This window comes from Protopterus annectens, chromosome 5.part0 (genome assembly GCF_019279795.1).
Source record: "Protopterus annectens isolate FY-2018-M chromosome 5.part0, PAN1.0, whole genome shotgun sequence".
Taxonomy (NCBI): domain Eukaryota; kingdom Metazoa; phylum Chordata; order Ceratodontiformes; family Protopteridae; genus Protopterus; species Protopterus annectens.
In genome coordinates, this window is record NC_056735.1 from 1,776,673,570 (window position 1) to 1,776,689,607 (window position 16,038).

A 16,038-nucleotide genomic window follows, 5' to 3' on the forward strand; every position below is an offset into this window, starting at 1 on the left:
AGGGGATTTAAATACAAACATTAAGTAGAGTCTTATCTCATAGTATTGCTGTACATTCTATTATTATGATACATATTTTTGCTGTAAGTAGTTTTACAAAAAGTGTGGGTACAAAATAAAAAACATGGTCTGATTTACCAAATTAAAAAAAAAATGAAATTAAACATCTGTTGTAATTGTTATGAGTTAGTTCATTACTTGCTTTACTGTGGAGGCATATAATACATTTTGAACATATTAAAGAAAATGAGAAGTTATGTACCTACCATAACGTTCCATGTTAGTTGTCTTCTCTCGCCTTCTTTCTTGCTGGATGGGTTCGGAGCCGAACCTCGGCTCCAACTCGGCCTATACTAAAGCTCGAGAGCTAATTTTACCGGCTCGAGGCAACCCTATATCCCATGATGCTAGGCGGTAACTACCCAGATCTCGTTTTTTAGCTGAGAAAACAATAGCCAATTCAGTCTCCCTACTCAGGTGGAGGAGGAGAAAGGAGAACTCCCCAAATATCACTATCTGAAGCCGTAGCTACCCCAGGACCACCTGTTTGGCTTGGAATAGTGCAAGATAAGGTCCCTTAGAAGAAGGGGAAAACCTGTCGGTCTGTCCAGGCTAGGGGGATGGTGGGCGGGATGCAAGAAAGAAGGCGAGAGAAGACAACTAACATGGAACGTTTTGGTAGGTACATAACTTCTCAATGTTAAGTTGTCAATCTCGCCTTCATTCTTGCTGGATGGGACCGCGTCCCTAGCACCTTCATCCTGGGTGGCTCATTGGAACAGACTCTTGAGAACGGTGGAACCAAAATTTGCCCTGTTTCTGGAGGCCATGTCCAATTTGTAATGTGTAACAAAGGTATGAGGAGAGGCCCATGTGGCTGCCGCACAGATAGTGTCTATTGGTAATCTAGCTTGAAAGGCTGCTGATGTAGCTAACACTCTGGTTGAATGGGCTCTTGGCCTAGAAGGCAATTCTTTACCTCTGAGTTGATAAATACAGGTAATCACAGAAGACAGCCACCTAGACAGGGTTACTTTGGATACCGGAAGGCCCTTTCTACTTTCTGCATAAGATAAAAAGAGTTGATCAGATTTCCTGATTTGTTTAGTTCTGTCCAGATAGTAGGGGAGCTGACGATGAACGTCCAGGCAATGCAGTTTTTTCTCCGCCCTGTATGAATGATTAGGGAAGAAAACTGGAAGATCAATAGATTGATTTAAATTTGCCTGAGAAGCCACCTTGGGTAAAAAAGACAGGTTACTTCTTAGAGAAACTCTGTCTTTGTGGAAAACTAAATAAGGAGGACGAATGCAAAGGGCATGAAGTTCAGATACTCTCCTAGCAGATGTAATGGTGACTAGGAAGAGTGTCTTCCAGGAAAGTAACTTCAATGAACAGGAAGCCGCAGGTTCAAATGGAGGGAGAATCAAGGATGTTAAAACTAAGTTTAAATCCCACTGTGGTGGGGGGGGGTCTTTGATCAGGGGCTTGAGTAAAAAGATACCTCTGAGGAATGCCTTGCAAAGCTTATGGGACATGATGCTGGAGTCCGACAGGCCTATGTGAAAATTTGAAATGGCTGCTAGCTGAACTTTTACTGTGGAGGATGAAGATCCTGAATGAAAAATTTCAGCTAGGAAATCTAAGACCGAGTGTATTGGAGCAGTGAAGGGATCTATATTCCTAGCCTTTGCCCAGAAGGAAAAACGTTGCCATTTACTAGCATAGATCCTTCTGGTGGAAGACTTAAGGGAAGCTACGATAATATCCCGGACAGAATTTGAAATCATTAGAAGCCTGGCTAGGGACGGAAGTGGAGCAACCAAGCTGTGAGGTTCAGAGATTGGAGGGATTGGTGCAGCTGCCCTGACTGATGGACCAAAAGATCTGGCACTGGATCCAGATGCCAAGGCTGCTCCAAAAGATACCAATGCAGGAACGGGAACCATATCTGTTGAGGCCAATAAGGGGCAATGAGAATCATCTTGGCTCTCAAGGCGGCAGCTTTCTGAATTACCTGTGTGATTAATGGAAAGGGGGGAAAAGCGTATAGAAGTCCCCGAGGCCAATCGTGGACTAGAGCGTCTCTAGGGGGATGGCCTGGAAGGGGAAAGAGAGTGAAGAAGTCGAGGCACTTGCTGTTTTGTGGTGTTGCAAAAAGATTGCAGCAAGGAAACCCCCACTTCCGAAAAATTTCCTCCGTCACCGATTGCTTGAGAGACCACTCGTGGGGCATGAGAATAGCTCTGCTCAGCCTGTCCGCTATGACGTTGGACTTCCCGGGGATATGCATTGCTATCAGAAACTGCTGAGAAGAGATCGCCCATTGCCAGAGTCTGAGTGCTTCTCGACACAGGGGATAGGACTTGGTTCCGCCCTGCTTGTTGATATACCATACTACGGATATATTGTCCGTTTGAATTGCAATAGTCCCCAGGGGAAGAGAGTCTTGGAGGGCTTGCAACATCAAAAGCACTGCTCTCATCTCCAGGACGTTTATGTGCAAGTGGCATTCGAAAGGTTGCCATGTGCCATGGACTGTCCTGCCCTGAAAATGCCCCCCCCCCACCCAATCAGGGAGGCATCCGATGTGACTGTGGCGACCGGGGGAGGAGTAAAAGGTCTGCCTTGATGGACTTGAGGGGAGACCATCCACCAAGACAGATGTTTTTTGCAAGATAGAGTTATTAAGATCTTGTGTCTCATAGGGAGCTGTTGGAAGGACCACTGGGAGAAAAGCATCCACTGAAGAAGACGCATGCAAAAGCGGGCAAGGGGAAGAAGCGTGATGGCTGCCGCCATGAGACCTAATACTTTCAGAACATACATGGCCTGAATTTTGTTGCTCTGAAGGAGGACGTGAACATGATTTTGAATATCTGAGACCCTCTGCTCTGTTAACTTTGCTGAGAGCTGAACGGTGTCCAAGGTGGCACCTATGAAGGTAATAAACCGACAAGGCGACAAGGCAGACTTTTTGAAATTTAGAGAGATACCTAGCCCTTTGCAAATGTGAATGGTGTAATCTCTGGCTAGAAGAAGTTGACGCCTGGTGGTGGCAGTGAGGAGCCAGTCGTCTAGATATGGAAACACCTGGAATCCTTGACGTCTCAGGTGAGCCGTGACAGCTGCCATACATTTGGTGGAACACTCAGGGGGCTGTAGTGAGACCAAAGGACAGGGCTCTGAACTGGTAGTGACTGGCCCCCAGCCGGAAGCGGAGAAACCTTCTGGAGCGCCTGTGTATTTTGATGTGATAGTACGCATCCTGAAGGTCCACTGAGCACATCCAATTGTCCTTGCCCAGAAGGGGTACAATGGACTGTAGCGTGACCATCCGGAACCTCGTTCTTTTTACAAACTTGTTTAGTTTGCTGAGATCCAATATTGGCCTCCAGTCCCCTGTTTTTTTTTGGTACCAAAAAGAACTGAGTAGACTCCGGATCCTAGTTGGTCTGCTGGGACTGGCTGGATGGCTCTCTTTTTTAGCAGCTTTGATATTTCTAGTGCTGCTTGTTCCCTTAGACTGAGTGGAACGTCTGGGAGAGACCCCATTTGAATAGTTGGGGTTTAGATAAAGGGGATTTTGTAACCCTCGGATATAATCGACTGCACCCATTTGTCTTGAGTGAGGGAGAGCCAGGCTTGTGGGTACAGCGATAATCTTCCCCCGACTGCCTCCGAAGGTGGACAGTCGGGCAGCACCTCAGGGATGCTGGAAGGGTTTGTCAGAGAGGGTCTCTCTGCTACCCTGATTCTGCGGACCCCCCTCTGCCTCTTGGACGGCGTCTATTGTTGTTTTTCCCCCTCTGCCTCTAGGGGGGAACTGACCTCTTGCATCAGGCGTGGCTCCTTGTGATTTGCGGAACCACATTTTTCCACCCTTTTGACCCTTAGGATATGGTCTAGATTGGGCTGAAAAACAGACTCCTACGGCAGAAAGAGTCTTGCCATCTTGTTCGCATCTGGTCAACGTATCTTTCACATGAGGTTCAAACAACGCTGAACCATCAAAGGGGGAGTTAGTGAAGGACGCCTTGAAGGGGTCTGCGAAGTTGCAAAGCCGCATCCAGGCGTGACGCCTTAAAGCCGCACCTGTGCCTGCGGCCCTACTCGCTCCATTGGCTGCATAGGAAATAAGCCGCATGGAGGAGTTGACAATGGAATTCAGGGTTCCTAGCTGTGAGTTAATTTTGTCCTGAGACCCAGCAGCTGATGGATCCTGTAGAACCTCACCCAGTTCTTTGAGAATGTCTCCTTGAAGATGGGTGAAGTGGCATAAGTAATTCAGCGACCGCATGGCAAAGGATGCTGATGAGGCAATCCGCTTGCCGTACCTATCCATTGTCCTAGATTCCTTGCTAGGCAGATGGATAGGCACTGACAGATCAGCCAGTTCCTTCTTGGTGGCTGCCGCCACCACCATGGCATCAACTGGGACACCTTTAGATAAAAATTGCTTATCCGAAGGGGCTGTTATAAATTTGGAAGGCCTCTGTGGGGTGGGTTCCATCGAATCAGGGGCCGTCCACGCCTTTCGCACCACCACTTCCATAAGGGGGTCGAAGGGCGGAGACACCCAGGAGGTGGAGGGTCGAGAACCAAAAGCCTCCAGGTAAACCGACTCGTCCTCGGAAGGATTAAGGGAAGACCAGTTCCCCCTCTGTTTAAGGATTTCAAGGATGTCAGAAAAGGAGACATCCTCAGAGGGGGACCTTGGGGATCCTTCCGACTCATCCAAGTCAGTATCAGATGTGATGGACTCAGGGGAGTCCACATGCTTCCTCTTACATGTCCTCTTACGCGGGGGTTCACTTGACGGATCAGGAGAAACCTCAGAAGAGGAGGATATTCCCAGTGGGGAAACCTGAGGTGTTGGATCTCTACGGCCAGGGGCGAGAGAGTGGGAAGAGACCTCAGCAGGCACTACAGTGGGAGGAGCTGATGGAGCTGACCGTAGAGCAGGCACTGGGGCCAGTACGCTCCTCATGACCTTGAAGGCGCTCCTATCAGGCAGGCCAGAGGGCTCCCGCTCCGAAGAACCAAGAACCCCAGCCGGCACCGACAGGGACGGCTCCGAAGCCGATGTCGGGGCCGAACTCACCAGCGCCGATGCTCCGAGAGGGAGAACAGGGTCGGACAAGGGTCCGATGCCACTCACCCCCTCGGAGCCGGCGAGAGAGTCCAAGTGCCCGGATCCCTCCAAGGAAGGCACCATGGATGAGATCGGAGCAGACGAAGGAGCCGAAGGGGGAGGTATCGGCTCCGACGTCACAACAGTCACTGCTCCGAGGAGCTCCGGCTCCGAACACTGGGGCAGAGTCGAAGGAGGAATAGTAGGTTGTATGGATGTAGCCGCTGTCTGATGAGATGGGCTGTGAAGCATTTAGGCCAGTGCCTGAGACTTTAACAGTCTGCTAACCACCCTCTCAAGATCATGGTCGGAAAGCCTGGAAGACCGAGAGGAATGGCTCCGATGGCTCCGCTCCGAGAGTAAAGGTGATCTTGGAGCCGAATGGATAGATTCCAGAGATGGAGATCTGGACCTCTTACGTGTGGAGGGCATCGAGATAGGTGGAGCCGAAGGAGCCGGAGCCGACTGTGAAGATTGGGTCTTAGAGGCATCGGCTCCGGCCGGAGCCGATGCAGGAAGCTGCGATACAGATGTATCAGCTCCCACCGGAGCCGATCGTGTCGCAGAGGGTGAGCCACCATCCGAAGGCTTAGAGCACGGAGCCGATGGTTTGGATGGCTTCGAAGGCTTCCCCGGCACGGACTTAGCCAGGGAACCTTCGGGCTTTAACAAGCCCCTCAAGATCAACTTATTCCTGCACTCCTGCAGGACTCTCGGGCTGAATGCATGGCACACAGAACAAGAGTCCTGCAGGTGCAGGGGTCCCAGGCAATAAACACAAGAAGTGTGACTGTCTGTCAGCGACATCTTCTGACAGCACGAGTCACACTTCTTGAAGCCTGAGACCTTTGTCTCTTTCGACATATTGCTGTTGAAAAGAAAAACAAACACACACACACACACACTCAAACAGACAAGGATACAGGGATACTAAAGGCACACACACAGCTAAGAATCCTTGTGAGGGGACTTGAGAAAAAACGGAAGGGCCTAAGGCCTAACCTAGGGTGGGGAGTATAACTGGGATAAGGGATAAAAATAGGAACTAAAATTTGAAATAACAGTAAACTAGCCTTTTTAGACAAAAACAATGGGAAATCTAAGTAGAAAAACTAGAGTTTTTCTTAAATTTAGTCACTAACCTGTGAGCCGGTAAAAAGAGCACCTCGCTAGCGAAAGCGGCAAACGAGATCTCGGTAGTTACCGCCTAGCATCATGGGATATAGGGTTGCCTCGAGCCGGTAAAATTAGCTCTCGAGCTTTAGTATAGGCCGAATCAGAGCCGAGGTTCGGCTCCAAACCCATCCAGCAAGAATGAAGGCGAGATTGACAACTTAACATCTATATCTTTAAAAGGTCTGTAGAGAGAACCAAAAGGTAAGATATCACCATCCTTCAGAGTAAAAGAAAATGTGATACATCCAAATAAGCCTGTAAACAATGTCAGTTTTCCAAACGCTTCAACTTTTAACAGCTGGGATTTAAAAAGGGTCATTATCATACATACATATAGCAATTCTGACAGCATCTCAATCATAAGGTGAAAAATGCAGAACAGCCAAGTGCAACTGGTTCTCTGATGACAATGTCAAAAACAGTTTCTGTCAAAGACATTCTATACAACACTAGTGGCTGTATGTCACCTGACAACATAGAGTTTAGTTTCACCACCTTCCCCCAATTCTTTCCTACTACAGGATCAAAAAAGGGAAAACTCTAGGGGAGCTGAGGGTTGTAAAAATGGTAAAAAATATAGGTTATGATCTTTCTAGAATGACAGATTTAGTGCATCTAAGTTGGTACACTGGTATGGAAGGATTCATTAATGAAGATGCCTTTCTACACTGCAGCAATGACAACTCTGACTAGCTCAAGTTCCACCTGTTTCCCATAATGCAGTGCTCTGATCTAGCTCGCCAGAGCAAGTAAAGTTACCTATCTTATAAAGAAAAGTACAGTTTTCTACCTACTATAAATGTAGATGTTCGAGTGCTAATACAGCTGCAGTCATAACAGATGGGTTATCCTGCCGTCAGGCGGGTCCTCGGTCGGCCGAATTCCAAAGTCTAGGTCCGGCATCGGTTGTCGTCACTTCTTCCCTGACGTCAGTGCGGCAGGGGTATAAAAGAACCAGCCGACGCCATCTTCTTCAGTTTTTCTTGCCCCAGATGTCAGGTGCCCCCAGAAGGAAGGCAAAACATAAACTTATGTAATAATGCAATATAGAATAATCAAAAAACAGTAGTTTGCAAGCAAATACACCATAAAAGAATACCCCAATCAGGTTGAATGAGAAGGTGTTTGTCATAAGGCCTGTCCCAAGAGGGGATGGAGGGAGGGAAACCTGGACTGCAGCTGTATTAGCACTCAAACATCTACATTTATGGTAGGTACAAAACTGTACTATGTTCATCGTGCATACAGCTGCAGTCATAACAGATGGGTAGAATCCCAAAGCTAAAAAGGGGTGGCAGGCACTAAGTGGAACTAGGAGGAGCAAGGATGCCCTGCAAGACTGCTGTGGCAAAGCCCGCTCTAGATTTAGAGTAAAGTGGAAGGTGATAGTGCTTGGAGAAAGTGTGCACAGAACTCCAAGTGGCTGCTTCCAAAATGTCCTTGGTAGGAACCCGCCTGAGGAAAGCTGCAGAGGTAGCTGTGGCCTTTGTGGAGTGGGATCTGATGCTTGAAGGCACAGTTTTTCCATGAAATGAGTAACGAAAGCGTATGCAGTGGGCTATCCATTTTGAGATTGTCTGTTTGGAGATGGCCTTTCCTTGAGCACCCATAGCATAGGACACAAAGAGTTGCTCGGATTTTTTGAATGGCTTTGCCCTGTCCAAATAATAACGAAGATGTCTGTGAATGTCCAAGGAATGTAGTAGTCTTTCCCCTTTGTTTTGTGGGTTAGGGTAAAAGGTAGGTAAGTGGATAGTCTGATTCAAGGCTACACTGGATACTACCTTTGGCATAAAGGAAGGGTTGGTTCGTAAGGAAACTCTGTCCTGATGGAAAATGATGAAAGGTTGCACAGCCATGAGGGCCTGTAGTTCCAAAACCCTGCGTGCTGAGGTGATAGCCAGAAGGAAGGCTGTTTTCCATGACAAATATTGCAGTTCTGTTGAAGCAGCTGGCTCAAATGGAGGAGGGGTCAGTTTTTCCAAAATGAAGTTGAGGTCCCAAGCAGGTACTGGTGGTTTCCTTGGGGGTTTTATATTCTTAGCCCCTCTGAGGAACTGTCTTAAGAGAGGATGAGAGAATAAAGGAGGATCTGTGTTATATTGTGCAGAAATGGCTGAAGCATGGATCTTGATGGAGGAGAAGGAAAGTCCACTGTTTAACATCTCAGCTAGGTACTGTAATATTTGAGGTAAATTTATTACCCAAGGATTCTGGCCCTTTTTCTGATTCCAGGCACAAAACCGTTTCCATTTGGCGGAGTAGGCTTTTCTAGTAGAAGGTCTTCTGGCCTCCAAGATGACATCCTGCACCTCCTTGGAGAGGAGGGTCTGTTGGGAAATCAAGGGATTCTCCATGCGGCTAGATTGAGGGTTTTCAGCTGACTGAATAGTTTTGAAGTTGTGCTGGGACAACAGAACGGGCACTAGAGGCAGGATCCATGGCGGGGAATGCGTCAGACTCTTCAGGAGTGGATACCAGTGTTGTCTTGGCCAGTCTGGAGCAATGAGAATCATGTTTGGCCTCTCTGCTCTGGCTTTTAATAGAACTTTGGGCAGCAGAGGAAGAGGTGGAAAGGCATAGACTGTCAATGTTGTCCAATTGAAAGAAAGTGCATCCACTTTCCAGGCCTGTGGATGATAGGTCCTTGAGCAAAATTTTTTCAGTTGGTAATTTCTGTGGGTAGCAAAGAGATCTATGTCTGGCTGTCCCCATGCCTGGGTTATCTTTGTGAAAACTTGAGGATGCAACTTCCATTCGTGTGGATCTGTCATATTTCTGCTTAGGCTGTCTGCCAGTGTGTTTTCCTTCCCTGGCAGGAATTGTGCTTGAAGTTGGATTTGCAATTCCAGAGCCGTGTTCCAAAGGGACATGGCTAGTCTGCACAGGGGGTATGAATAAGTTCCTCCCTGTTTGTTTATGTACCACATCACTGTGGTGTTGTCTGTCCTTATTAATAGCTGGCCTGGATGCAGTAGGTCTTTGAAGGCCATAATAGCATTTTGCACTGCTAGCATTTCCTTTTGATTGATGTGTAGGTGCTTCTCTTTTTGGGACCATTTTCCCTGAATGCACTGATCTGTCATGTGTGCTCCCCAGGCGTAGTCCGAGGCGTCTGTTGTGATGATTTGATTTGCTTGAGGTATGCAGAAGGGGAGACCTATGTTTCTTTGGCATGCTTGAGCCCACCACAGAAATTCCTTTTGAAGACATGGAATGAGTGGTATAATTGTTTCCAAACCGTGGCTGTGTTGAGACCATAAGTTTTTTAGGTACCACTGAAGTATCCTCATATGCAGCTTTGCACATGGGATCAGCAGGATGCAAGATGCCATGAATCCCAGAGCCTGCAGGACTTTCCTTGCAGTCAGCCTGGTGAAGGTTGCCATTTTGCTGAAGTATTGAGATAGCTGCCCTTGCTTCTCTGGCGTGAGGTAGGCCATATGGGTGTTTGTATTCAAGCTGGCACCCAGGAAAATTATTGTTTGAGAGGGTATTAGTTTTGATTTCTTTTTGTTGACTGTGTATCCCAGAAAGTTCAACAGTTTTGTTACAAACGCCAAGTGTTTCAGAAGTATGTGCTTGCTGTCCGCTTGGATCAGGCAGTCGTCCAGATATGGGTATATTTGTATCCCTTGAAGTCTGCAGAAGGCAATTACTGATGCCAGGCATTTCGTAAACACTCTGGGCGCAGTAGATAAGCCAAAGGGCAATGCAGAGAATTGATAATGGGTTGAACCTGCAAGAAATCTGAGGTATCTTCTGCAATCTTGTCTGATAGGGACATGCAGGTATGCCTCCTTGAGGTCCAATGTTACCAGCCAAGACTCCTTGCCCAGCATGGGGAGAAGTTGCTGTAATGTGAGCATCTTGAATTTTGGTACCTGTAAATATGTGTTTAGGATGGATAGGTCTAAAATAGGTCTCCAATCTTTGTCCTTCCTTGGTACCAGGAATAGTCTGGAATAAAAACCTTGACCTTGTTCTTTTGCAGGTACCTCTTGAATAGCTTTCATGTCCATGAGAGCTGAAATTTGTTTTTGTGCCTCTGCCCTTTGATTTTGCGGCAGGTTTGGCATGCCTCTCATTTTTGGAAGGGTGTGAAAGTGGAATCTGTAGCCTCTGTCTATAATGTCCAGGATCCATTTGTCTTTTGTGACAATATGCCAATTTTTTGAAAATAATGCCAGTTTTCCACCTAAAGGTGCTGCCATTAAAGCTTTGCTTGGCATGCAAAGGGGAAAGTCATTGTGTCTGCTTTCTGAATGACTGTGATCTATCTTCTCCACCTCTTGAGGTAGGTGCTTGCCATTGTCTGGCTCTGAATGATCCTTGAGATTGCACTCTACCCCTCGGGCGCCTGTATCTGCCTCTGAGGTCTGTCCGTGGCTGGAAAGGACCAATTTTTTGAAGGCCAGTTTCTGCTGAAATGTGGAGGTTGTACCTGTAGGAAATCTTTCACTGTTTGCATTGATCTTGCCTTTTCCTCCATTTTCTTTAGTACCTCCTCAGCTTTAACACCAAACAATATATCTTTTTGAAGAGGTGCATCTAGTAATTCAGCTTTGACATGATCTGGTAAGGTTTGCTCTTTGAGCCAAGCATGTCTACGTATGACAGACCCTGTAACAGCAGCTCTACATGAGGCCTCTAAAACATCAAAACCACACTGCAAGGTATGTTTACCCACTTGCTCTGCACTATGCAACAAATCCTGCAACTCCTTTAAATCTGGTTGCTCAGGTTGTGTCATTTTGCTTTTCAACTGAGATAACAAAAACTGTTGATACTTTAACATATGGAACTGACAGTTTAATGCCCTCATGGTTAAAGTGGCCGAGGTGTACACCTTTTTCCCCCCACCTTTCTAAAGCTCTGGAATCTCTCTCTGAAGGTAATGGGTTTTTAGCAGTTGAGGCCTTAATTCCCTTGGGACCCTGTGAAATAGTTTCTGGGTCAGCAACATGGCTTTTGTATAGGAACTGGTGTGAATCAGGAACCTGGTAATACCGGTCAGGTTTAACAGGAGCTGGAGGTAAATCTAAGACAGGAGGGATAGCCAGAGGCCTGTGCTGGGGAAGCAAGAGAAAATCCCTGAGCCTTTTCTTGGAATCTGAGTAATCTTGGCCTTCCCAGTAAAAGTGTTCCCTCAAGGTATGTAGGGTTTCCCCACAAGAATAGTCCTCGGGGGGGGGGGGACCAAGGGAATGGACTCCTCAGCATCAGAGTCTTCAAAAGGGGAATAAGAATATTCCTGGTCCTCAGAATGTTCTGAGGTAATAGAGGCTTGGATCTGAGGAAGGGTAGTCTTCCTCCAATCTGGGCCTTTTGTCCGAGGGGGGTTGAGAACCCCTGATAAGAATAATCAAATCCTCAGCCATTTTGAGCATCTGTTTTTTAGGCATGGGGCCTTGAGAGGGGGTCTGTGGTCCTTGTGTTTTAGTTTTCATGGCTGCTTTAGATTTTGTGAAGGCCTTAATGGAAAAGGAGGAAGGCCTGAAGACACCTTGAGAAGTGGCAGGCCTGTCTAAACTCTGAGTTTCCCCGCCAAGAGTGGCGTCGGTATCTGTAGTCGGAATGGGGGCCGAGGAGCCTGCGACCTCGGGCACAGAAGACACCGGTAATGAAGCGTCATCGGTACTCAGGGGCTGCGTAGGCGCCTCGCTGAGAACCGGAGCACCAGTAGTCGGCTTTAGCGTGGTGTCGGTAGAAGTCGCGGACCTCGTATGTCGGTCCTTATCTTTGCGTCTTTTACTCAAAACTGGAGTCGGAGTATCCGACAACATAATGTAATTAATTTTTTTACCAAAATAGTGGTGGGCGAACTCCGCCAGACGCTTAATAGTGCGTTTGTTGAATCTAGCACAAAAACAGCAGGCCGAGACGTCATGGTCTGGGCCTAAGCAAGGAATACAGAAAGAATGGAAATCCTTATGCGGTATTTGCTTCCCACATGAAATGCAATTATTAACTTTGTCTGACATCGGTCTGAGGCAAGAAACGCTTTCAACGGGTACTTAGCTTTCAAGAAGACTTCGGCTGAAATATTTTCGTAAATCTCAGGAGCTGGCCGACCGGCACTTGCGAACTGCTTCTGCTTCGGGCACCACGCGGCAAGAAAGACTGAAGAAGATGGCATCAGTTGGTTCTTTTATACCCCTGCCACACTGACGTCGGGGAAGAAGCGACGACAACCGACGCCGGACCTAGACTTTGGAATTCAGCCGACCGAGGACCCGCCTGACGGCAGGATAACCCATCTGTTATGACTGCAGCTGTATGCATGATGAACATCCAAGACAAAGAATAAACAATCACTAGAACTGTAGACCTTTGGAGTTCCTCACTGTCGATCTGGATAGACAATTTGGAGGAGGTTGGTGGGAGGGGTGCTGGACCCTTTACTATTTGGTACATTTGCCGAAGTAAAAGTGGATGACTGAATTCACAGAAAACTGCAAACTGGGTAGTACCATTATATCCACTACAGAGGCAGTGGAGTTGTGGGAGTAGATGTTCTCACAATAAACTCACATTCAGCATAAATAAATGTAGCAGCTTAGGTTTCAGGAGGAATATGATGAACTCTGACTATGAAACTCATACATGCATATTCAGAACTGACACTGATGACTAGGATCTACGCGCACACACAATGATAACCTTGGCTTTGATGAAAGTATTTCTGCAACAATTAGGAAGACTTCTTCAGACAGCTCATCTAATACTACAGTGATTATCAATGTCCGTTAAACAGGTAATTGTGGCAGCTATGACACTGACTCACAAATGAAATGTCTTGAAAACGAGAACATTTTTTTCACTTGTGTTTTTGGTATCACCCCCCACCACCACATGCCAAGTTCCAGTGACCCTACTCACCTCCACAGCATGGCAAACAGAAGATAAAGGCATCAGTGTATGGCAACATTCTAAGAGTAACAAAGAGCTTTCCTCTTAACCCCACTCCCTCAATACGGTGTGCAATGATGGCAAAATTGCAGGACAAGCACAGATAAATTTTCTGCAACGCAGTGTATGCATGTGGCACCCTGTCACTGTACAGCCTTCCAAACTGCATTCTGGGAGAAGGACAAAGACTGAAAAACAGAATCACAGCAGTATGATACGCCTCATAACATCCAAACTAAAATAAAAAACACTTTGGGTGGTACTTGTGCACTCGCTGTGCAAAGAATATCAAGGTACATTTTTTCAGTACTCCTGTGCAGTTTTCCCTTTAGAGTTTTGAACTGCTTAATTAGTGACAGAAGCACCTGCACTGAGATATTCCACTGTGAATAAGCAGTCACGTTATAAATATATGCAGGTCAGAATGGAGCTGGCCCAGTGACTTTGGAAGAACACAAAGCAGCTGTTGATGAATCTGGCCATAAGGCTGGCACCTGCCAACTACTACATCCTGCTATTTTATGAATGCACTGCAGGAATGATTCTTATTATGAACATCTATTAAATTCCCAAAGTGACTATACTGAATTTGTCCAGCTGTGTCTCATCCCCATTGTTTTTATGCCGGAAGTATATATATTGCTCCATAACAGTTGATGCCATCTCATTTAAGAATATTTACTTGGTAAGCATATTTATTTCACAGAAATATTTATTGCTTTGGTAATACAGTTTTTTATATATTTATATTTTGTTTAAAATTTGTATTCATTGGTTAGCTGGGTACACCTACCAGGCACAAATACTTAATTTCCCAGGTAACCTTGAATCAGTATCTGGTTAGCTGACTTGCTCAGTCATGTAATGGGCAAAGAAAGAGAACGAAACTCTGTAGCAGCTTTATAGCCATAATCTTCTGTGCTGTACTGCCAGTCACCCACAATAATTTTATTTATGCTCACTAGAGCTTTCCTTAGACAATGACCATTTCATAAAAGGCTGTCCTCCCGAAAACTAGAATTCCACGCTTCTGTGGTATAACTCAAGTTAAACTGACAGTGAACCATTCTGTCAGGTAAGCACTTGTTTTCAAACAGATGTGCAGTTCTGGATCAAAGGTTATCTTTACTCTTTCTTCTAAAGCCCCAAATCCAAAAATGGTCATTTTGAGCAAGATCTAATATTAGCTTTTAGAGGCCTGCCAGCTGCAGTGCATCAAGAATGTTCACATTTTTAAGCTGTAGGTTCATACAATATGTTCCGGTTAACAACTGTCATATGAAAATTTCCTAGCAATTATACCTATCCTTTCTTTTCCACTCTAATGATATATCCCCTTACATCATCTCTGCTGACTTTTAAAGAAGAAAGTGTGTATACTGCACTTCATTTGAGTAGGGGCAGAAGCAAAGAACATCAGACAGACTTGTTTTTGAAATGCATTTTACATTTTACTTTTCCTCTGTGGACTCTCTCTCAAACATCTACTATGAGAGTCCACTGCAAAGGTCCACAAATGTTTTGCAGGCAACAGAAAAAAGTACTTGTTCCCTTGGTCTCTGAATAACCTTCCTCTCTGTCCTTGTTGAAGGTAACCCTTTCACATCTGCTGCATGACTGTGTGTACCCATATCATGTCCCATTTTGTCAGGTCACAAAAGTGGGAACAGATCCTTCACCTTTAGTCTGGTTATATCCTTTTTCCACCAACTCCATACATTTTTCTGCTGTCCTTCTGTGGATGACCTCCCAAACTGCAAACAGGGTGCAGCCTGACTAGAGCCCAGTACGGCAGTCTGTATTCCAGAAGATACACAAAACAGCACTGCTAGTCACTGTAAGTAACCTCTCACTCTGTAGCTGGTGAAGTAATCCGGGCATTAGCGAACTCTGATCCTTTTCTTGCTCATCTTGTCAGCTGTTGTTCTCCTCCAGCTGATAATTCACACCAGGACTGTTGTAGCCCAAGTGCTGCATTTAACATTTGTCTGCAGTAAACCTCAAATGGCACCTTTCTGTCCACTTCTTCAGCCTTTCCAGCTCCTTCCTTAGAATCCTCCTCCATCATCTTCCATTGCTGCAACCACCACTGTGTCATTAACAAAGTGACTGACCATGTTCTCTGTTCTCTCAGATAGGTCTGAAACACAAAGATGAGGACTACACCATTAGTCCTAAAGTACAGTTTTGTACCTACCATAAATGTAGATGTCCGAGAGGTATGCATCTGCAGTCCTAACAAATGGGTTGTCCTGGCCTCAGGCAGCCCTTCGGTCGGCCGGATTCCAAAGTCTGGGTCTGGCCTCGGCTGATGTCGCACTTCACCCGACATCATAGCTGCAGTTCTTCGGGTATAAAGGTATCAGCCGACGCCATTTTCCTCAGTGATTCTTGCCCCAGATGCCAGGTGCCCTCTAGGAAGGCTAAATTTGGATAAATGCAAATGTTTCCAAACAATAGAGAGCAAATAGAAATGAACATGTATATACATATATACAAACAAATACACCATAATAGATTCCCCCAGCTAGCTACAAGATGGGCAAATACCCTAGGAGTACCACAGCGGGGAAGGAGGGTGGGTAATCCTGACTGCAGATGCATACCTCTCGGACATCTACATTTATGGTAGGTACAAAACTGTACTATGTCCTTCAAGGATGCATCTGCAGTCCTAACAAATGGGTAGAATACCATAGCCAAACTGGGGGAGGAGGCACTAAGGAGGCACTAAGAGTTTATGGTGTAGTTAAGATCCCTTGCAAAACAGCAGTGGCAAAACCTGCTCAGGATCTGGAGTATAAAGGTAGATTATA

At 46.1% G+C, this 16,038-nt stretch overlaps 1 protein-coding gene across 1 annotated transcript in view; it reads right to left on the reverse strand.

The window, feature by feature from the left end:
- The window catches only part of LOC122802414 (zinc finger CCCH domain-containing protein 13-like), a 1,157,483-nt gene that overhangs the window by 80,187 nt on the left and 1,061,258 nt on the right, over positions 1-16,038 (reverse strand). The window lies entirely within an intron of this gene.